We start from the raw sequence: 21,422 nt of genomic DNA, 5'->3' as shown, positions 1-21,422 counted from the left end.
GCTGCTGCGGGCTGACCCCATCGGGTGCCCCATTACAGGCCTGGGGACCACACCCCGCGCCGTCCAGCCTGCACCCGGGCCCAGCCCACCACTGCAGAATCCTAGGCCCAGCGCTGCCTGGCTTCCAACCCGGGCTCCATCACCCACGAAAGGTATGACTTACTAGTTGTGTCTCAGTTTCCTCATCTGTAAAGTGTCGATTATCCCCACCTGCTAAGGGTCTAGTGCGGACCATATGAGAGGGCCCAGCAGTGCTGGACAAAGCCAGCGACGGTCTTAGCTCAGGCGGGCGAAGCAGAGGGAGAGTGTGTGAACCCGGTGGACCAGCCGCCCCTCCCCGGCCTGGGCTAGTGGATTCTCCAGCTGGTCACCAGCAGGTCATGGTGTGGGCTGGGGGGCGACAGGGCCTGTGCTGCTGCTGGGGGGAGGGTGGGCCACTCTACTCCATGCAGATTCATACATCTCAGGGCTGCTATTTTTAAGGGCCTGAAAGACGCTCTTTCTCTCGAGACCCCAGCCCTTCACAATGGGGGCCTGTTCCCCTGCTGGGGATGTGATTTCATCCGGAGGAAATGTCTCAGGATGGGGGAGGGCAGAGGCTACTTCCTGGTCTGGGGCTGCCACAAAGCACTACCTCTGGCTCTCCTCCCCTAGGGCACAGGGTCCGTGCCCTTCAGTAACCTCAGTGGGGGCAGCGCACAGCCTCCTTCCTTACCCAGACCAGGGGCACTTCCAGGGGAGGTGTGGCGCCCCCTCCGGCGGGCGGGGGAGAACAGGGGCACTGCTGGGCGCCTCCCATGCCCCTGGCTGGGCACCACCCCCAACAGAGGCAGGTGTGAGGGGGGGCACCAGGACACCCCCCACACGTGGATGGAATGACTTGAGTGGCACTCCGAGGCCCCCTTCCTCCACCCACAAAGCCCAATTTCCTTGATGGAGATTCAGGCCCCCGAGTTAAGTATTAACCATTCTCGGAGTTCCTCTCTCTAAAAATGCAAAACTGTTTTCTAAAATGCACATGCTGACCCCTACTTTAAAAACCTTCCACGGCTCCAGTGGTCTGCAGGATAAAGTTCAAGCCTCTCAGGCAGCAGCTAAGGGCCTCAGTAACTGGCAGGCAGGCTGTGCAACCTTGGGCAGGTGCCTTGCCCTCTCTGAGTCCTGGAGCAGGAAGATACTCCCCAAGCCCTAAGGATCCCAGGCATAGACATCCCAATGGAGCCCTGGGCACTGTCTTAAACTTGCTGATTCCTTGCTGCCCATCCCTGTCCCAGCTCAACCGAGAGTCCCGGAGGGCGGGGGCCTTGCAGCATTGCTCTCCTTCACACCCCCTCTCCCCCTGGGCAGCCCTGGCCCCTCCAAACCACTGCTCCATCCCCCTGAAGCAGCTGCCATAAGCGCTGGAGGCATGGCTCCTTCCCGTCTTCGCTCAAATCCTTCAGTTTTGGGGAAATGTCCCTCCCCAGTGCTCTCCCTGACCATCCTCTCCTCTGGCTGTCTTAACTGTGCTAGGGCTTTGGTTTCTTCAGCTGAAAAACGGGGACAACATCACCCCCACGGAAGGCTGCAGCGAGAGCTGGCTGGGACGAGGTCACGGAGGTCTGCATAGGTCCTGGCGGAGCCCAGGGCTCCATTCACGGTGGGTGGGTGGGGGGCATCATATCAACAGGGCTCCTGAGGGGCTTCTGGGGACTTCGTGGCAGGGTGATCTGCGACAGGTGCCAGGGTTTGGGCAGGTGCTGCTGATGCCCATGGTTGGCTCCAGCTGATCAGTAAGGGCCGGACTGAGCACATATGAGCCCTGACAGGGTAACCTGCTCCCGCCACGGGCCTTGAGCAGGGGGGCTGCTATTTAAAGCGCCCTGGGCTGGGCGCTCATCCCCTGATCCTAAGGTCCCCTTGGGCTTGGTCCAGGGAGCAGGTTTCAGGGAGAAGTGCCCCTTGGCAGTGGGTTCCAGCTGGTGGGGTGCTGAGAGCTCCCAGGGAAGGGAGGAGGGCACGGGCTGCCTCCGGGACAGAGAGTTCCAGCTTGGGGCTGGTGGGACATGGGAGGTCATCTCGCTTGCCTGCAGCGGGGCCAGGACACCAGGGTCAGTGTGAACCACAGAGGACAGGATGATATGCTGTAGGAGGCCCGTCCAGTGTCACCAGCAGCCTCTACGTCAGCCCATGAGATTTCCCACCTGGTAGAGGCGGCTTCAGGCATCTGGGCCAAAAATGGGCTAGAAGTTGAGCCTGAAGGAAGGGATGACAGCCAGGTCCAGGCCACCAGGATACATCTGACATCAACTGAGCACCTCCCGTGTCCTGGACTAATCACCTGCTATCCTCACAGCAGTGACGCAGGGTGACAGCCTCGCTCTCACTCCACATGCTCTAAAAACAGACTGTGGCTGAGTCCTGGCTCTGCACTTACTGGCTGTGTGAGCTTGGACAAGTTACTTAACCTCTCTGTGCCATGGTTCCTTATGTCTAAAGTGGGGCTAAGAACAGTAGCTACCTCAGAATTGTCACAAGGGTTAAATGAGTTATACACTTAAGCCAGCACCTGTCACAGACTAGGTGCTCAGTGAATCTGGCTCTTCCGCTAAATATTTCTATTGAAGAACGAGGAGGCTGAGGCTCAGAGACTCTGCCCCCCACCTTCAGAGGAGCAGGAGGCTGAGCAGGCAAGAGACACAGGTCCTTCCTTCTGCCATCCAAAGCCCACACCTACTGCAGGAACGTCAGGGCTAGAAGGGGCCTTGGAAACAGTCCTGGGGCCCCCTTTTATGGGTAAGTAAACCAAGGCTCAGAAAGGCCCCAGAGGCTCCCAGCTTTCCCATTACCTCCACCCCACCTGGTGCTGAATACACAGTCAGAGTCACCAAGCTGGCCCATCCCTTTCCCTTCCTCACAGCACGCCCTTCTCGAACTCCCCGAGAGGCACTCCCATTAGCAGAGTGTCACCCCAGGGAGCCTGGGCTGAGATCCTCTCTTTTGCACTCTTGATACATAACTCTCTTGGAAGCCGGCAAAATCCACACGAGCTCCCTTGCTGGAGATCAACCCGAAAGAAGGCATCAATCATTTGTACGGTTTCATGCAGAGTCATCAGTGGCTAGCTCTCCACCTCTCCGCGGGTGGGGTCTCCATCACTCTGCAGCTCAGCTGGTGAAGAAGAGGACACCTCAGCCTCAAGCCCACCTTCCCTAGACCCCGTTTAGCCCTACCTGCTGAGGCCTGGTGACTGGGCCAGAGCTGCCAGTCTCAGACCAAGGGCAGCATCCCCAGGCCAGAAAGTCACCACCATTCCAGACCTCAGCTACCTCTTCTGAAGAATGAGGAGCCTGGACTAAGGGGAGGCTTGTATTTTTGTATTTGTTAGTATTTATTTGCATCCCCAGCTAAGGCTGCATGTGCCTGTACAGGAACCACAAACAATGAAAAGGTGGAATATAAATGTAGAAACAAACTTCAGAACAAAAAGTAAGTAGATTAAAATAGAAGGTTGGGGAAATTGTTGTACATGTGTTAAGACGTAAAGGCCCTCACAGGAGCTACATGTAAAACTATCATTAGACTCCATGCTTCCTGGTGGCCAAAGTTAAAAGGGAAATTGGGTAAGGACTCTTTTGGCTCTGTAAGGTGTTGCAATCCTTGGGGCCCTGAGGGGAGGGCCCAGGACTCCCATTCCCGTAATGAATGGGATGCCCCATGTGACAGGGCTTTGAAATGAGAAGATGCTCCAAAAACAGTGAAAGGGACAGGTACCTGCTGCCTGCTAGACCCTCTGGGTCTGTCTGTGTTGGGCGCTGGAGCTTGACTAGTCTTGAGGGGTGCATCTGACTTGGGGGACTGACTGCAGGGAGACTGGACCCCGGGCAGCCTGCAGGGCGAGTGGCGGCCCCCAGAGGTTCTGTCCCAGCTGGGGCGGGCTCACCAGGGGCCACCCTCTGGCCTACGTGGGCTGGCAGACGGCTCCCGCCCTCTTTAGCCGTATCCAGAGCACGGGCTCCAGGGATGGTCAAATCCCAGCACCTCCACTTCTCAGCTGTGTGGCTAGTTAAGAGACCTAGTTAATCTCTCCGCTGGCTTGTGAGGCTTAAATGAGGGAGCACCTGCAGAGAGAGGGGATCCGCACGTATTAACTAGAATCATTTCACGAGGCTGCAGGGCGGTTCCAGGGTGATGGAGGAGAGCTCAGCCCACCTGAAGTTGGGGACCCAGTTGTTCTGCTCCCTCCAGCATTTGTCAGTTGCCTACCATGTCTTGGGCCTTGTCTAAGCCCTTTGCAAACATAACTCACTTAATCCTCAGAGTAACTCTGTGAGGTAGGCACTGCTATTACCACGTTTGACAGATGAGATGAAGTGACTTGCTCCAGGTCACACAGCCTAGTTCCAGAGCCCGTGTCTTAACTGCTGCTTCTGAGGAGCAGGATTCAGCTAAAGGCCTGTTTCTGAACCCAGGAGCGGGCGTCCCGTGTCCCCCATGGAGTGAGGGGCCAGGGCCTCAGGGACCACAAAGAGCTCTCTGGGTCTTCCTGTGGCTCCAGACTCCTGGTCACACCACCACGGGGAGACTGTGGGCATTGGCCCCACTCTACAGATAAGGAAAACCGAGGGCTGCCTGGAGGTGTGTGGGTGGTGGGCCCAGAGCTAGAAACTTTATGTGTCCTCTTATTCCAGCCTCATCAGACAGTAGGGGTACCACCCCAGCTTTACAGATGGAGAAACCGAGGTCACAGAGGGGCAATGGCTTGCCCGAAGATCCCATGACAAAGACGAGGCAGGGCTGGGATTTCAAAGTAGCCTCCTTGAGTTACTTAAAAGGAAAACCCTCTGCCCGTCAGTGCGATTCCTTATTCCCACATGTTCCTTCGGCCTTTCAAGTCCCTCTCCCTCCCAGGTGTGGGGTCCCACACGGAAGCTGGGCTCTGGGAGGCATGGGGAGGGGGAGGGCAGCGAGGGAGGCGACAGAGAAGGAGCGCGCGTGGGCCGGGGGCCACGTGCACAGCCAGCCTGGGCCTGGTTGCGTGCAACCCAAGTTAGGGGCCGGAAAGCTGTTGCTTTTCACACGTCAGCTGTGCCGAAGCAGAAGGCAGAGCCGAGCCAGCCCAGGGCTGAGGCCGGATTTCGGCAAGAGATGGGTCCTCACACGCCCAGGCCCTGGGACTGAAACGGTGGGCCTGAAACCGGTGGGGGCAGGAGGGGGATTCTGCTGCCTCTGCTTCCCTCCCCCCGCAGAGTCTCAGACTCGCAAGCCCCTTCCCGGCCCTCCCCACCACGAGCCCATGGGTGGGTATGGCTGTTCTCATGTCACAGATGGGGAAACCGAGGCTCCAAGGTTAAATAACCCAGGGAGTGGGAGGCCAAGTCAGGCTTCGAAGCCAGGCCTCTCTGCTGCGTTCTCTCCACATCCACGTGTTTGCTGGCCAGAGCCCCTCCCCATGAAAGAGCAATCTGGGAGCTGGGCACAGAGTTCAGGGAAGAGGATGAAAAGGAGCAGCCCCAACTACTGGGGGCCACGGCTATGGTCATGCTGGGCTGGACCTGGAAATAGCTCCAACAATTATTCTATCACCAGTTATTTTAAAAAAATTCTTATGTGGCATCTACTACATGCCAGGTACAGTAGCAAGCAGCTCACAGATATTACCTACTTTAATTTCATCCTTTGAGCAACCCTATGAGGTAAGTGCTATTGTTAACTCACTTTACAGATGAGGAAACAGGCCCAGAGAAGTTAAGGAACTTGCCCAAGGTCACTCAGCTGGTGAGGGCCAGGCCGCGAGGCTCCAGGCTGTGCTCTCAGCCCCTCCCGGGCCCTCATCAGGGCTCCCTTTATCCCAGAGGCTCCAGCTTCTTGTTCTCACGCTAATTATTTTCCACTCATCTACAACAAGCAGAATTTGCCATCTGCCACGGGCCCTGTCACTGACACCAGCCAGCTCCCCTGGAATCAACTAGCTGTTCTGGGAGAGTGGCTGGCTGCGGAGGGACGAGGAGGGAGGGCCCGGGAGGCAGCAGGACCCTCCCGTGGCTACTCGGCAGCCCTCCCTGTCCTCTCCTGGGGGGTGGGGGGGTGCGGTTACACCAGGGCTTACTTAGTCCTGGGCCAGAATGGACCTGTTTCCCATAGTGGAAGAGGTTCCCCTCTGGCCAGGCCAGGTTTTATTTCTGAATTCTTCCTTGGAGACTGTTGATTTTCCTGAAACTAGGAATGGCCTTTGTCCCACACTCATTCTGGTGCCCGGGGAAGAGGTGTCCTGGAGCGGCCCAGAGAGGCGGGCTCTGCTGGCCTCCTGATGGGCACTCGCGGCACCTGGGTTTCCCAGTCCCTGGCCAGTTCCTCCCGTCTGTCTGTGGATGGACGCAGGCACCCATCCCAGGTTTGTTTCTATCCAGGCGGAGTCCTTTCTGTGCTGCCCCTGTGGTCTTCTCACGTTCCCTCACGCGCTAAGACGTCTTTACCCCGCCTCCCCTGGAACCCACCCTCTCAAATGCGTGCACCTGGAGGGTGATGGTTCATCGAAGGAGCCTGCCGCTGCCTTCCCTCCTGCCCTGGAGTGGGACTGCCCCGAGTTTGAATCTTGGTTCTGTCACTTCTAGTTGCCTGTGACCTTCATTTCTTGGAGCCTCAGTTTCCTCATCTGCAAAAGAGGACAATGGAGGTACCCGCTTCACAGGGATTCATAAGGAGTAAGTGAAATAATGCATATAAAGCACTCAGCTCTTGGGAAGTATTAGTTGATATCATTATTATTTATCCATCATCTCTCCTGAGAGTGCGTAGACCTCGTCCTCACTGCCCGAGTTGTGGCAGGGCTGCTGATCTCCGTGAGGGAAGTCAAGCCTCCCACACGGAAAGGCCCTGCGCCCGACCCCTGGCACCAGGCTGACCCATGCCTGCCCTCACCCGTGCCAGCCTAGATAATGCCCTGACCTACCTTCTCAGGCAGGGATGGCAGCTTCTCCTAGGAGCCCCACCTGCCAGGCTGAGGCTTCACTGGCCCTGCCTCCTTAATCCACGAAGAGCCACTGAGATGGGAATCACCATCCCACGGCTCAGCTGGGACTAGGGAGCTCCGGCCCAAGGCCACACCTGTGCTCCTGCGGAATGCCCCTGTCTGTCTGTGTCTCTGAGTTTCCCAGTGCCCCACTGTAGGCCCCTTCCCAGCTCAGACTCTGGATGCCCTGAGGGGCAGCAGCCCACTGCTCATGCCCATCTGCCCAGTTCTGCATCCTACTGGCAGTCCCCGCCAGGCCCTCTCACCCCTCGCCTCCCCCAGGGCCTCTGCTCTCCTGCAAGCCAGTGCCTGGGGGCCCCTAGAAGGCAGTTCATCTGCAATGCTCTGGCCGGCTTCCCAAGAGCTTCCGAGAAGAGACTCCCTGTTCCAGGTGCTGGCAACACCTCTGAGAGGAATTAGCACCCTCCACTTCATGAGGGGCCCCCTAGCGAGGCTGCTAATGAGGGTGCTAAGTGGGCACACCTAGCCTGACACCTCCCCTCTGGGAACCCACCCCCACGCCCAGCATACCCTGTGCCACCACGGTCCTATTGCGCCTGCCTCCTCTGCCTGCACTGGGGGAAACGCTCTCCAGACTCCGGGAGGCTGCGTGGGCCACGGAGGGTCCGCGGAGGGGCCACCAGCCCGGGCAGCACGGCCTTCTAGGGCACAGGCCCGCACTCAGGCTATTGAGTTTCACTTCAACCATTCCCTGGGCATCGCAGAAGCACGCAGGGATCGAGTGACTGCGTAACACAAGCTCTTTCCCGGGGGGAGGAGGTCTGCAGAGTTCCCGTGTGCGACCGGAGGGCCAGCGTCCCCTGTCCCCCACAGAGCATCGCTGGAGGCGGAAGGTGCTGCTTCCAACGGCCCTCAGGCCTCGGCCCGGGCCCTGCCCCTCTGTGGCCCTCCTCTCCTGTGCCCAGTGAGCGGATGGCAGTGCTCTCCCAAGTGGGTTTCTGGAAACCCTGAGGCACCCCCAGATGAGGGGAGACGGTCACAGCAGGCTAGGGTTTGCAGGCTATGATGGTCAGAGCAGCTTTTACCTCTTTTACATATTGGGGCTCCTCGTAACACTGTGTCTGAGCTAAACAGTCTCAGTGCTGAAAAACGTTTGAGAGGCCCTGGACAGGATGACCTGTCAGGTCCACTCTGGCCTTGACTTCTAGAGTTCTACTTGCTATTTTGGTGCAGGACGGCTCCACCCAGGAGCCCAAGCTAATTCGACCGTCACACGTGTCTGCCTGGCCTGAGCCACAAGGGACCAAAGGAAACACTGAGCCAGGTGCTCAGAGACTCCTACAGGCCCCTCATCCCCTCGCACCTCCCCAGGCATGACAGAGCCAGACCCAAGCACGTGACCACAGGCCTCCAGGAAGCGGTGCGGGCTCCGAAGGCCACTGGATGGAGGACAGGGTTGGACCTGGCTTTTGTCCTAGTGCTTCTGTCCTCTCAGACGTGCACTGAGCCACGACCTTCCAAGTACAGTACAGCATGGAGTCACTTCCCAAGACGAATCAACCACTGCTTCCTCCTCCTCGGTAAAACGGGATGGTGATGACGGCGCCTCCCTCGTGGAAGAGGGCAAAGTGAGTTCAAAGCTGTGAAGTGCTGAGAGCTGGGTCCGGCCCAGGGGGGGCTGTTTGGTAGCATTAGCTACACGCACACACGTTTACAGTTTTAGTTAAATCAACCCCCTCCTCAAAAGTGCATTAGGGCTCCTAGCTGCCCTTTAAATAAGATTAAAGCTCCCAACCATTAGCTATAAAGCTCTCCACCAACAGCCCCCCCCACCCCGGCCCTGCCGCTGGGCAAGCCCGTTTCCTGCTCCCATGTCCATCTCCTGCTCATCAGTGGAGTGGGCCCTGCCCGGTGCTTCCTGCTCTCCAGACGCCTGCTCACTTCAGGGGTTCCTCCCCGGCGAAGCTCAGGGCCTGTCCAGTTGGCCTTAAGCCCCAGCCCTGGCTGGTCAGCCTGTGGCTAACCAGTGAAGTGGCAGCCCACCTTCCTGCAGGCTCCGGGCGCTGCTGCCTCACCTTCTCTGCTACGCTGGAGGCGCCCAAGGAGGAAACCCTGGCCTCCCCCTGCTTCTCTCCTGGCCTGGGGGATGGGCCCAGAGGCTCGGGACCACATAGACTGGAAATGGGGGGAGCACTGGCCTCCACAGTGGGGGCTACCCCATCAGGCACCTGATAAAGGTCAGCCTTCTGCCTCCTCACGCCCTTCGGTCCTGCCCCGTATCTGGGCAGGTGAAGGCTCGGAGAGAGCAGCGCCCGACCTCGGGCTCCGGAGCGGGGTGTCACTTTCCTTCCCAGGGGACTCACCCTCAGGGCCTGGGGCCCCAGCCTCGTCACACTGTCACTTCTGTGGCCTCTGCTTCCCGGCCTCCTCCCTGGGTGTGGCAGGCGGTGGAGCCGGGGCCGCTTGCCCGGCACAGCCCTGGTGACCGAGGGCTGGACAGCCGCCCGTCCTTCCAGCCCTGAGTGGCACTCCACAACCACTTAACAAGGTCACGGCACGGAGCTAATGGGCATTTCGCGGGGCCTCTCCCAGTCAACCTGGGGCAGGTGCCTGTGGCCCCATTAACTGCCCACTACCAGTAGGGATGAGACAGGCCTTTCACTGCACCTGCCGGCCCTGGGGAGGTCGGCAAAGCTGCTGGTGACTCCAGGGGATGAACCTTTCAACAAGAGCCGACGGCGCCATCGAGAGAGACCAGCAGGGCCGGGCACTGAGTGCTAAAGGGATGCCCACCTGGGGTTCAGGAGACAGACAGGGTCCTGGCCAGACCAGCTGAGGCCGAGGCTCCTGCCAGGCAGAAAGTGGCACCTTGTCTCCTCTGGGGCTCGGGGGGGAGTGCGACAATTCCTGTTCCCTCGGCAGGCCCAGCCCTTCGCCGCTTGCCCAGGAAGGCTCTGGAGTGGGGCGGAAGGGGGGGTGAGGGAGTCGGTGAGAGCTAGGGGACCAGAGGGGGGCGGCCTGCGTCACGGCTCCTGCTGACTGCCCCACCCTCGGCGGCTGCTGGCTGCTATAAATACCACTCCTGCCTCTGGATGGTGCAGGAGGTGACCTAGAATCGTGGGCTCTGGGGCCTCCTGGGTGCCCCTCCCTGCCAGCGTCAGATGGAGCTGCCCGACCAGAACGTCCCTGCTGCCCGACAGCCCACCCCCACTTCGAGCGGGGCCCCCGCCAGGGCTGGGAAGATCCTGACACTGAGGGGACGGCTGCGGCTTCCCGACCCCGAGTCTCCCACAACCGTCCTTTCTACCACCTTGGTGGCAAGTCCCAGGGACACTGGGTCCCCAGAGAGCGAAGGCCTGGCCGACCCACAGAGGAGACAGGAGGTGAGGCCCGTAACCACCCACCGCAGCCTCCATCCTCAAGCCCGAAGGCTCCAAGGCCCCTTGACCCCGGGCCCCCCGCCCCCTCCTCAGTCCACGGTTCCTCGGCAACCCCACCTGACTTCCAAACTTGCCATCTCCCCAGAAGCCTCCCTGGATGCACTCGACTGTGACTGTCCTTCTTCTAATCGGTGGCAGGCGTCTGAGTGAGCCCTTCCCTCCTCAAGAGACCCCAGGCGGACCCGGGCCCCAAACCCCAGCCTGGGCTGACCCAGGAGCACAGGACACGAGGCGGCCCCGGGCCTGGCAGCGGTGAGGACCCCAGCCCTCACATGTGGCCAGAGTTTGGTTTCAGACTCCCCGGCTTAGTGCGGCGCCGGGACGTGAGGCGAGCAGAGGCTGGGAACAGCTCCCCAGGTGGGGCCTGGGGGTGTGAACACAGGTGAAGCCCTAGTAAAAGTTAAGTTCACGCACGCAGCCACCCTCCACCCTCCGCCACACGGAGTGCCCGCTACATGCCAGGGGCCACGGCAGTAACGAAAGGCCCAGGTGGGGCCAGCCCTCCCGGAGCTGACAGGCTAGAAGGAAAGAGGTTTCAAGCTAATCTTCACACACAACGGTGAAAAATTCTACGACCTGTGCTCAGAAGAGGGGTCGTGTCAGAGCCTGAGCAGGGAGGTGAGGGGCAGCTGTCTTAAGAACTGGGAGCCGGAGCTGAGATCTGAAGGATAAGACGGAGTAAGGCAGCCACAAAGAGAGGGTAGCGGAGGACCACATGGAAGAGGCCCGTGTGCAGAGCCCGGAGGATGGATTAAAGACCAGACCGGCCAGACGGGGGAGCAGAGGGGAGGGCCAAGCTGGAGACGCTCCTGGGGTCTTGTGAGCCAGGCTTCATCCTGGGGGCAGTGGGAAACTCCGGGCCAAGGCGGGCACGACGGGGGTGGGGAGAGGAGCAGGGCTCAGACTGAGATTCAGCAGGCGGTGGTGACAGACGGGCTGGGCGCTGCCGAGGATGCCCCAGGCTGACTGCCGTGCAACCGGACAGGCGGAGGGGCCGGCACTGTACCGGCCCTGGGATCCCTGAGACACCGGGCCGGCCCGCTCTGGAGCACTTCCTGCCGTCAGGGGAGGATGGACCACGCCCTGCTTCCCCCGATCCTGGAGGAACGCACTCCCCAGAGTTTCAGCTCGGCCCAGTCCTGCCCTCGGGTGTGCCACAGGCCGGGGTGTCGGTCCAGCAGGCACCCATTCAGGGGTGGTCCCTGGGCTCTGCTCCCACAGCTGAGGGCTCCCCACAATGAGCCAGAGGTTGGAGGCATTTCTCCTTCAATGTTCAACTCCTTACTCTTCCGGCCACTGTCTCTGACCACGGATACGGCCATGCGGAGGGGGCCTGAACTCAGGCAGAGGAGACCTCAGAGTTGATGCGAACCCCCTACAGGAGGGGAAACAGGCTCGGAGAGAGGGTGTCTCTGTCTGCTGGCCAACCACCCACCCCAGCCCCGCCCCGCTGAGGGGCTCCACCGCCCTGAGAAGCTGGCTCCCCTGCGCCTCCCAGCGGGCGCCCCGGCCTCTTGTCCGCGGGGGGGGGCGGCTTGTAGTGCCCACCTGCCGCTGGGGGGCGGGCGCACATCAGCGGGGAGGGCACCGCAGGCCGTGCTCTCGGGACGCAGCGGGCACACGAGTCCCCTCCCAGCCACAGGGTCCCTGAGCGACCCATGTGCCTGCAGCCCGGGTGGCCAGGGGGGCTCCCCAGGATCCTGGGGCCCGCTGTCAGCAAGGAGGAAAGGGAGCACCTGGGAAATGACTCCCCTCTTAGAGCCTCAGCGATCTCCCGTTTCCCCAGGACTCGCTTTTTGATTCCCCTGAACGCTCAACTGCCAAGGGCCTTCGGCCTCTGCCTGGGGGACACAATGCCAGGGAAGATGCTGAAATACCGATGCCACTGAACGGCTGCCCTGGGAGGGAGATGGGCCAGGAAGGACCACTCTAGGCACAGTGTTTTAAATCAATCAGAACCAAGGCCAAAACCTAGGCCGTCAGTGACTTGCCTGTGACCCTGGAGCCTCTAAGCCTCGTTCCTCTCCAGACAACGGAGACGGGAACAGTGGCTGCCTCCTGGGCTGCTGGGGGACGGCAGACGACTTGGTGAAGGGCCTGCCCTGCAGATTCTCATTCTGCCTCCTCCCCGTGACCCTCATCTGCTCTCTGCCAACTTCCTAGGAATGTGAGAACAAACAAGACAGAACGGAGGCTTCTTAGAAGGAAAGCACTATAAAAAGCCTCACAATGTGATTACTTCCCTTTAAGACAGAGCCCTGGGCTTCGACATCCCCCCTCCACCACCACCCTCCCCCACCCCCGCCGTCCCAGCGTCCCTCCTCTTCCTGGCTCACACCTGCACAATCGGGAGACCAGAGGCAGAGCGCAGGCCCACCGGGAGACACGTCCCCGCCCCAGCATCTCCCCTACCAGAGGCAGAGGGCTAAAGGGGGCCTGGACGGCGGGCAGGCTGGCTTCTAGGCCCCGTGGCCCGCTCTCTGCGGCCCTTCCACCACCCTCAGCGCCTGGCTTCCTCTCAACTCTTCTGGGCCTTGGGAGGACACATGAGATCACGTCTGGGAAGGGCTCAGAGTTCCTCAGAGAAAAAAGGCCATAGGGATCCAAGGTGGGATGAATTATGTATCAATGTGCTCATTTATTAGCACTTTGGTTTCAGTCGGGGGCAGAGGGGGAGACGCATGGGGCTCGCTGTCAGAGAATCCAGGCTTGGTACTGGGCTCGGCCGCTACTAACTGTGGGCAAGTTGCAACCTCTTGGAGCCCCGATTCCTGTAAAAGGGGTGGGAGATAAGATCTGAGTGGTTAAAGTACGACCTGCAAACGGGGACTGCGAGGGTACCAGCCTCACAGCGCTCGCGTTCCCGTTCCTGGGGGTGACAGTCGAGTGCTTGGCAGGGGCTGCTTGAGCACAAGGTGCGTTAAGGAGCCTCCTTCTGGATGAAAGGCCTGAGGATGGGGCTGTTTGCAATGCCGCCCGAGCTTGCAGACTCTGTGTCCATCCCCAAGCGGGCACCCATCCCTGACCAGCAGCAGGAGAGAGGGCTGAGCAGGGCCTGGCGGCCACTGTGATCTAAAAGGAGACTGGCACTCCCCTCTTCCATGTCAGTCCTGCTCCCCAGATAAGAGGTGGTGGTGGAGGGACCAGGCTGCCTCCCCAGCCCCAGCACACAGCCGGCCCCCCAAGGGCCAGCATGGGTGACTGGACAACCTCTTGCAGCTGCGCTCACCTGCGAAGGCTGTCCCCAAGCCTGAGCGAGGACGCTCTCCTGGCTCCCTCTGTGTACGGGGCTCTTTGCCCATGGTGGGCGCAGTACAGCCTCCTGGTGACAGCCTGCTATTCCTCACCGCTTGTCTGACAGCTACCAAGTGGTGGAGTGACCACAGGCCACAGCAGTGGGCTTGCTAAAGGCCACAGTGCAAAGCAAGGTGGGCCCCCCGCAGCGAGGCGAGATTCCTCATCCTCCCAGGACCGGAGCCACAGGCAGGCCTGCGGGGAGGGAGGTGCCGGCTCCCTGCCCAGCTAATGCAGGCGTCTCCCTGGGGTCCCAGCTCCGGGGAAGAAAGGGCTCCCTCTCCCCTGGGACACCAGGCCCTCCCAGCCTCTGTTTACCTGATCTGTTTCCCTTGGCCCCGAGGACCAGGCCCCTGGACTCAGGGAGCCGCCAGCACATTCGGGGTCAGTGAAAGCCAGTCTCAGGAGGGCAGGCGGAGGGGAGGGCCCAGGGCCAGGGAAGTTCCTGGGGCTGATTCTTCTGAAAGGGGGTGAGGGCAGGCCAGGGATTGGTTGAATCCAGGCAGGCTCTCCTCGATGGGAGGAAGGGCAGGGGCCGTGGACAGGCGCAGCAACCCCAGGAAAGGAAGGGGCAGAGGGGTCTGGTGGAACGCTCCTGGCTTGGGCCATGTGCTCCTCTGCCCCTGGCCACACAAAAGTCCCATTGATGCCACCCCTCGCCTCCACACTGGTGCCCTGACACAAGGGCTCTGGGGACCTCTCTTGCTCCTTGCTGACTGTCCAGCTGCCGCTGCCACTGCTGCCCTGGCACGCCAGGCATGCCAGGCCCAGCACTGCAAAGTCACATGCTCTGCGTGGGCGAGGCCAGGCACTGCTGGGGCAGCATCGCGGACTGCAGGGTGTGGCGCTTATGGGCAGTGCAGCCCTTCTCAGTTATGCAGAAAAGCTGGAAGCCCAGAAGCAGCGGACCACTTGCCTGCCAGCCCCGTCCAGCCCCACCCATCTTCCTGGAGGACGAATCCTTGGGCAAACAGTCAGCCAGGTGCTGGCGGCGCAGCAAAAGCAGGGCTGGGAAAAGCAAATACTGTGGGTCACCCCCACCCAACCCTGCACATCGAGACTTCTCTAGGGGACAGGGTACGAAACCCTGCAGGAGGCGTGCAAGGGGAGGGTTACGCTGACCTGGGCCTGGAGCTTGGCCACGTCCTGGCTGGGTGACTCTGAACAAGTCTCAGGACCTTGGGGTGATGCCCACGTGCACCGCTCTCGTGAAGGTTAAATGAGAGGAGGCCCGCGTGGGAGCACTTAGCGCAGTTTGGCATAGACTAGGGTCTCAATTCATGGGGGCTCTGTCCAGTGCCACATGGATGTGGGGTGAAGCTGGGACAGGTCCCAGAACGAGGGGCAGCACCGTGGAAGTCTGCACCACACCCTCCGAGGGCATGCTCATTCATGGCCTCCTGGCCTTAGCCCCTGGGGGAGACTTCTAACCTATGGCTCAACCAGCAGGGGCTGCTTCACCAGCAGGGGCTGCTCCACCAGCAGGGGATGCTCCACCAGCAGGGGCTGCTTTACCAGCAGGGGCTGCTCCACCAGCAGGGGATGCTCCTGCTGGCCCCAAACTCAGGGCAGCCATAAGTCATATCCCAGAATTCCCTCCAGCTGCCTAGGGCCCCACTGGTCCCCATGCAGGGCTCCTGCTTCAGGCTGGCCCTGCCCCACAAGCAGCCAGAGGGGCACTGTCTACTCCTCCTCGCAGACCCCACCCTGGGGTTGAACGGGCACGCTGATGAAGCAGCTTGGCCTTTATCTGCTCTACTACTCGCCACAGTCGAGCGCTCTGCAGGGTCTGAGCTCTTCATGCCTCCGTGCCTTTGCACAGGCCGTTCGCGCTGCACAGGATGCCTTTTCTAATCCTGTTCTCCTGGGAACTCCTCAGCCTGCCAGGGCTTAGCCTAAACACCACCTCCTCGGTGAAGCCCACAGAAGCCTGCCAACCCCGAGGCAGACCTGATCAGCGCCCCTCCATTCCTGCCCCAGGTACCTGGTTCCCCACCAGGCTGGGAGCTCCTAGAGGGCGGGGCTGCACCTCCTGCCTGTGTCCTTGGCACCCAGGCAGTGCCTGGTGCCTAGCAGCTGCTCAAGAAAAGTCAAACCAGGCCCAGGCCCTTGTTCTTCTGAGATCACGCTGCTGGCCTGTTTGGCCAAAGAGACCTAAGACAGAGTGTGGGAACCTGGGCAAGACAGCTTCCCTGACGGAGCAGATGGGGGCTCGAGGTTTCCCCTCCCTTGGACACTGTCCACGCTCTGAGCACCAAGCTTCACCACAGTCAGAGGCGGCTTCGGGGGCTGCAGGCTGCCTCTCCACCTCCAAAAGCAGAAAGCAGAGTTAACAGGAGGGCGAGCACAGGGAAGGGAAGTGCAGCCGGAACTGCAGGGAGAAAGGGAGTTGTGGCTGCCATCTGCTGTGAACAAGATGTTTGGAGAACACGCACTCCTCAGCTCTGAGGTCTCCCAGCCAACTCGCGGAGGGCGGGCCGCCCCTCTGCAGATGGGAGCCGGTGGCTCAGCCAAGCCTGAAAGGGGCCAGGCCCCCTCCCGCCTGCCCAGACCCTCCAGCTGCCCCCGTCTGACCTCCTGCTTCTCAAGCAGACCGGGGGCCCGGATGCCAGCCCAGGGCATGGGCCACACCACCCCTTCCAGGGAGCCCCCTGCAGGCTCTGCGGAGCCAACTCCACCACAGTAATAACATCTCAAACATAATGATAACAAGGGTGACAATACCAACTACTATTTAGCGAGAGCCCAGCGACCTGCCAGAGGTCTTGTACTGGGAGCTTGTGGCCATTATCTCACTTTTTAGCCCATCACCCCAGGGAGGAGGGAGGAGACACGGAGAGTCCAAGAGAGGACCTTTGCCCTGCTCCGCGGTGCGGGGGCACCTGGCCACCTAGGCCCATCAGGAGAAGGTCCTCGGGCCCTCCCTCAGTCTCTAAGCTGGGGGCTCAGTGAACAACAGGAGAACATCTGGGTGGGAAGGAACCTTCTGGGCCACTGAGTCACACATGCTCATTTCAGGGAGGAAAGTGAGGGCTAAGGATGCAGAGACCTGCCCCAGGCCGCACCAAGGTCAGCAGCAGGTCGGGAGCAGAACATGACCGCTGGCCTGCAACCCAGCTCCCAGGGCCTCTGCAGGCTCCTGTGCAGGGCTGTCCTCTGGCCTTTAAAGAAAGCTGCCCCTGGAGGGCTGAGGTGTGCTGGCCCTGTCTTGAGGGCCCATCCCAGTTCGGGCCAGGCCTCCCTCGTGTCCTGCCTGCTCGGTAGCCTCCGTGCCCGACTGCAGCAGGGGGCCGAGCGGAGAGCCGGGGAGAGAGAGCCCTGCCCTCGTGGCTGTGCCTGCAGCCCCACTGCTCTGGAGGCTGGGCCCGCGAACCCCATTCGTTCCGTGGGCCACCCTGCCCTGACCCTGCTCACAGAGGGGTTAATGTGGCCAACAAGGCTGGACATGCTGGCCAGGGGGCTAGGCAGCTCGCTCATCAGAGACACTGGAGCTCCCCGCCGGCACCCAGCCAACAAAAACCGCTGCATCTCTCACCAGACCAGGAGGGTGGGTAGGGGGCTGAGAAGCCTGCCCACCTAGACTGAACTGTGCCAGGGTCCTAAATGTCGCCCAGGGACCTCAGCCCTGGCAGCCTGGCCCCCAGGGCGCTGGGGGGACTGCCGGCCCCTGCCACTCCAGCCCGGAGAGGTCAGGGGGCGACTCCTCCTCGCTTCGGCAAGTGGAAGGCAGGAGCTCTGGGGCAATCACCCAGAACTGTGCATCCCATCCCACCCCCAGCCCAGCTCGCCCCACGCGGCCCTGCTGCTGCCGCCCCCACAGGCCCGCTCTCCAGCCAGCCGTGCGCTCCACATTCTGTCTGCTCGGTCCTCCCCAGCCCCCCACACACCGTAACTGCGACACCTGCGTCCCCCGGCCTGCTCTCCGGAGGGCGGCACAGGCCGTTGGCAGCCCGGAGGGCCCGAAGCTGTGCTCCGGGGCATCTGTGGGCCCGGAAATTGCGCACAGGCCTGTGTGAATTCTTCTGGAGGGGAGCCGACAATTTTCACCCCTTCTCCAGGGGTCCTTGGCCCCTGGGCTGGGTCACTGTGCCGGCCCCACTTCCTGCCTCTCAGCACCCCCATTGGTCACCCTGTCTGTGAAATGTCTGGGGATCAAGGGACTCAATGGCTCCTCTGTCCTTTGGAGGGAGGGCGTTTCATCACCCCCGGGGGAATCTTTCAGGGAGGCAGGGAGCAGCCAGGCCCGCTCTTTGGGCTCAGGACCCTCGATGCCTCACGGCTCCTCCCGTGTCGGGAAGTGGGGTCGCTGTGCGTGATGGAGGTGTGGGGTTAGGCGGGGAGGGGCGGGGGGCGTGCCGTGGGGCAGGAGGGAGGCCTGAGGCTCCGTGGAACTGCCGCCCTCCCCCCGGCCCCCACTCCCCCGGTTCCCGGGACTCCCTTCGTGTGAGCCGCTCTCGCTACCCAGACACCTTCACAAACAGCTCCCGCCTGGGCTGAGGCACAGCCAGGCCGGGGTGAGTGAGTCAGCCAGGGAAATCCCGGCACCCGCACCCACCGCTGGGTGACAGTTCCGCTGACACCTACGGAGCGGGGTGCCCAGCCCCTCCCCGCAGAGGGCGAGAGAACACCCCCATTTCCTGCTCCCTGAGAGGGGAGCCTCGCTGCGGGGCAGGGAGGAGTCAGGGCTCAAAGGGGCCCTACAAGTGAGGGCTCAGGTCCTGGGCCTTGCCCTGGGGCCTCTTCGGGGCTCTGGTCCCTTATGCTTGACGCAGCAGTGAGGAAGGGGGTGGGAGCTCGGTCGCCAAGGCCACTGCCAGCTCCGGCCCCGTGCCTGTCTCCCCAGCCACTGGGCATCCTGCCTCCCAGGGTCTCAGTGCCTCTAGGCCTTCACGGGGCCACCTCGTTCCTGTGGGGCCCTGGTTAGTCTCCTGCCTGGGCACCTCCACTACAGGCTGCCCTGAACCCCAGGAAGGGCAGGGTCAAGGCTCTGCCCAAGAGGAGGGAGGCGGGGCAAAGAGGAGAGCAAGGCCAGGAGAGGAGCAGCCTGAAAGGGTAAAGACAAAAAGGACAGGCACAAAGCCTGCTCCCAGCAGGACATCCCATCCCTCAAGAAACCCGGCCAGGTCCCAAAAACCCGCCAGACCGGTTGGCGGTTGGCGTTAGCGGCCACCTCGCTGCTTCCGGCTGCCTGAGTGTGCAGGGGGCCTGGTGGGCAAGGTCCTGCCAGGCCGGTGCCTCACTGCTGAACGCCACCTACTCCATTACTCCAATCCTTTCCAGCCTGACACCTGCCCAGGTAGGACCACCTTCTGGGCATAGGTAAGGGGAGGATGAAGCTCTGAGTCCGCCCCACCCACTGCCTCAGGTGGGGAAGCAGACCCGCCCAGCCGAGGCTTCAGATGCGCTCAACGGGATCTTAAGAAGGAGCCACTGGTGGCGTCCCTGGTGGCGCAGTGGTTAAGAATCCGCCTGCCAATGCAGGGGACACGGATTCGAGCCCTGGTCTGGGAAGATCCCACATGCCGCGGAGCAAGTAAGCCCGTGCACCACAATTACTGAGCCTGCGCTCTAGAGCCCGCAAGCCACAACTACTGAGCCCACGTGCTACAACTACTGAAGCCCGCGCACCTAGAGCCCACGCTCCACAACAAGAGAAGCCACCGCAATGAGAAGCCCACGCACCGCAACGAAGAGTAGCCCCTGCTCACCGCAACTAGAGAAAGCCTGTGCGCAGCAACGAAGACCCAATGCAGCCAAAAATAAAATTTTAAAAATAAATAAATTAAAAAAAAAAAGAGAAGAAGGAGCCTCGGGGGCTATGAACGCGAAGATGACAAGCCCCAACCTCGAGGCACTCACAGTGCAGCATGAGGAGGAAATCCACACGCAGGTCAGGGAGTACAAGGCTCTGATGCCAGGGGCCCCACAGCAAGGTGAGCTGCTTAGCCCAAGGCAGACAGAGAAGGCTTCCAGGAGGGTGCTCACAGCTGAGCAGGAGCTCGCCACCAGGCAGAAAGAGGGGGGAAGCCAGGCCCCTGCCCCCCACCCCGCACACAGAAGCCTCCCAGAACCCCCGGGGGCCAGTGCGCCTTGTGCAGGGGCCGCGCCCCAGCCAGCACAGAGCCTGTCTCCCTCTCCTCTGCCCTGTGCTGAGCACCGCCGTTAGCGCCCAACTCCTGCCTCTAGGCTGCTGCCAGGAAGGGGAGTTGGTGGTTGGAGAGACCCAGAAACCCACCCATTTCTTTGAAAGAACACTGAAAAGATGTGACCACAAATCCCATGAGTTTACTGAAATGTCTTTAAAACAAATGGCTTGAATGGATTTCTCCCACCCCTTCTCTCCACTGAGCCACTCATTTAGAAAACAGCAGCTCAAAGGGCCACACTCGGGGCTGCTGGGGCCTGATGGAAACTGGGTCTCAGCTGCAAAGCCAGGCAAGAGGCACTGGGATAAAGGCAGCTTTGGTCAGGAGAAGGTAAAAAATGACACACAGGCAACAAAGCGTTCGTTCGTGGGAGGCCACTATCAGATCCAGGAACGCTCAAATGCCCCCAAGCCCTCTACTATTGGTGGCTTTCTCAGCACCATGGGTCTCCCTTCCTCCTGCTCCTCCCTTTGTCCCTTGCCTTGAGGGCCCTGCCCTGAGCAGCTGCTTTTGCACACACTCTCACGGGGCAGCTGGAACGGACAGGTGGGGTCTTCCTGGACAACACAAATTGCTTAGAAAATCAGGCAAAGGAGCAGGAGTGGGAAGGTATGTGACTCACCAGAGATGAGAGCTGGAAGGGCCCGGGGAAATCAGAGTTCAAGACTCCCTGACTCTTAGCGATGAAGACTCTTAAGCCCAGAGAGGTGCGCTGATGTGCCCAAGGTCACACAGCTATGGGTCCTTGTCCTCTTGTTGGCTGCATTCCAAGCCTCATTCATTCAACCATTACTTCTCAAGCACATGCTATGTGTCTAGATTCTGGAACTTGGGCTTAGCCTCCTAGGTGATGCCCTGATGAAAACTGAACTCTGCCCCAGAGGCTTGCAAGCCGGGGGGGCCTCCCATCCCTCGGCTCTCCCCTCCCCACTCATTCCTCTTGTGTAAACAGGAGGACGTGCCCCGCCATCACCAGGGAAGACTCAAGGCAGGGAGGAAGTGAGAAAGTGGGAGAAATAGCAGGAAGGACCGGGGAACACTGGGCACAGCCTGGAGGAGAGGGTCCAAGGTGAAGGATACCCCAGCAGGTAGGTCGAGCAAGAGAAACACTGTCCTGGGCGTCTGGGGCTGCCACTGGCACCTGTGTCCTGAGGACCCTGGACCAGACATACTTATCTATGCCTACTTTTTCCTTCTTATCACAAAGTACATGTTCTCCACAGAAAACAGAAACCAAAAAAAGAGAAAGAGAAAGGGAAAGAAAATAGAAATCATCCATGATCCCTCTAGGAAAATTATTAACTATTAACATCTGTCTAGTTTTTTTTTTCCCTGTTCAAATATGGGATCATTCCGTACCTACCGCTTTTTTTCACTGAGCTAGAGAAGGTGAACATTTCTCCTCATTTAACATTTTTCCAGCCTTACCTTCCCTCATTATTGTGGAGCAGTCCATGCACATGGGGTATGTGAGTTTATTCAACCAGTTCCCTACTGGTGGCCCTTAGGCTGTTTCCCTTTTCTCGCTGTGAGAAAAGCCCCACAGCTGGGCCCCAGGATGAGTGGCTCCAGGCCCCCACGGGGTGGTGC

General features: G+C 60.6%; 1 protein-coding gene across 1 annotated transcript in view; it reads right to left on the bottom strand.

Moving 5' to 3' along the window:
• DAGLA (diacylglycerol lipase alpha) overlaps positions 1-21,422 on the bottom strand; it is a 62,368-nt gene that overhangs the window by 28,941 nt on the left and 12,005 nt on the right. The window lies entirely within an intron of this gene.

This window comes from Balaenoptera ricei, chromosome 8 (assembly GCF_028023285.1).
Source record: "Balaenoptera ricei isolate mBalRic1 chromosome 8, mBalRic1.hap2, whole genome shotgun sequence".
Lineage (NCBI taxonomy): Eukaryota > Metazoa > Chordata > Mammalia > Artiodactyla > Balaenopteridae > Balaenoptera > Balaenoptera ricei.
This window is presented reverse-complemented; position numbering and strand designations above follow the sequence as displayed.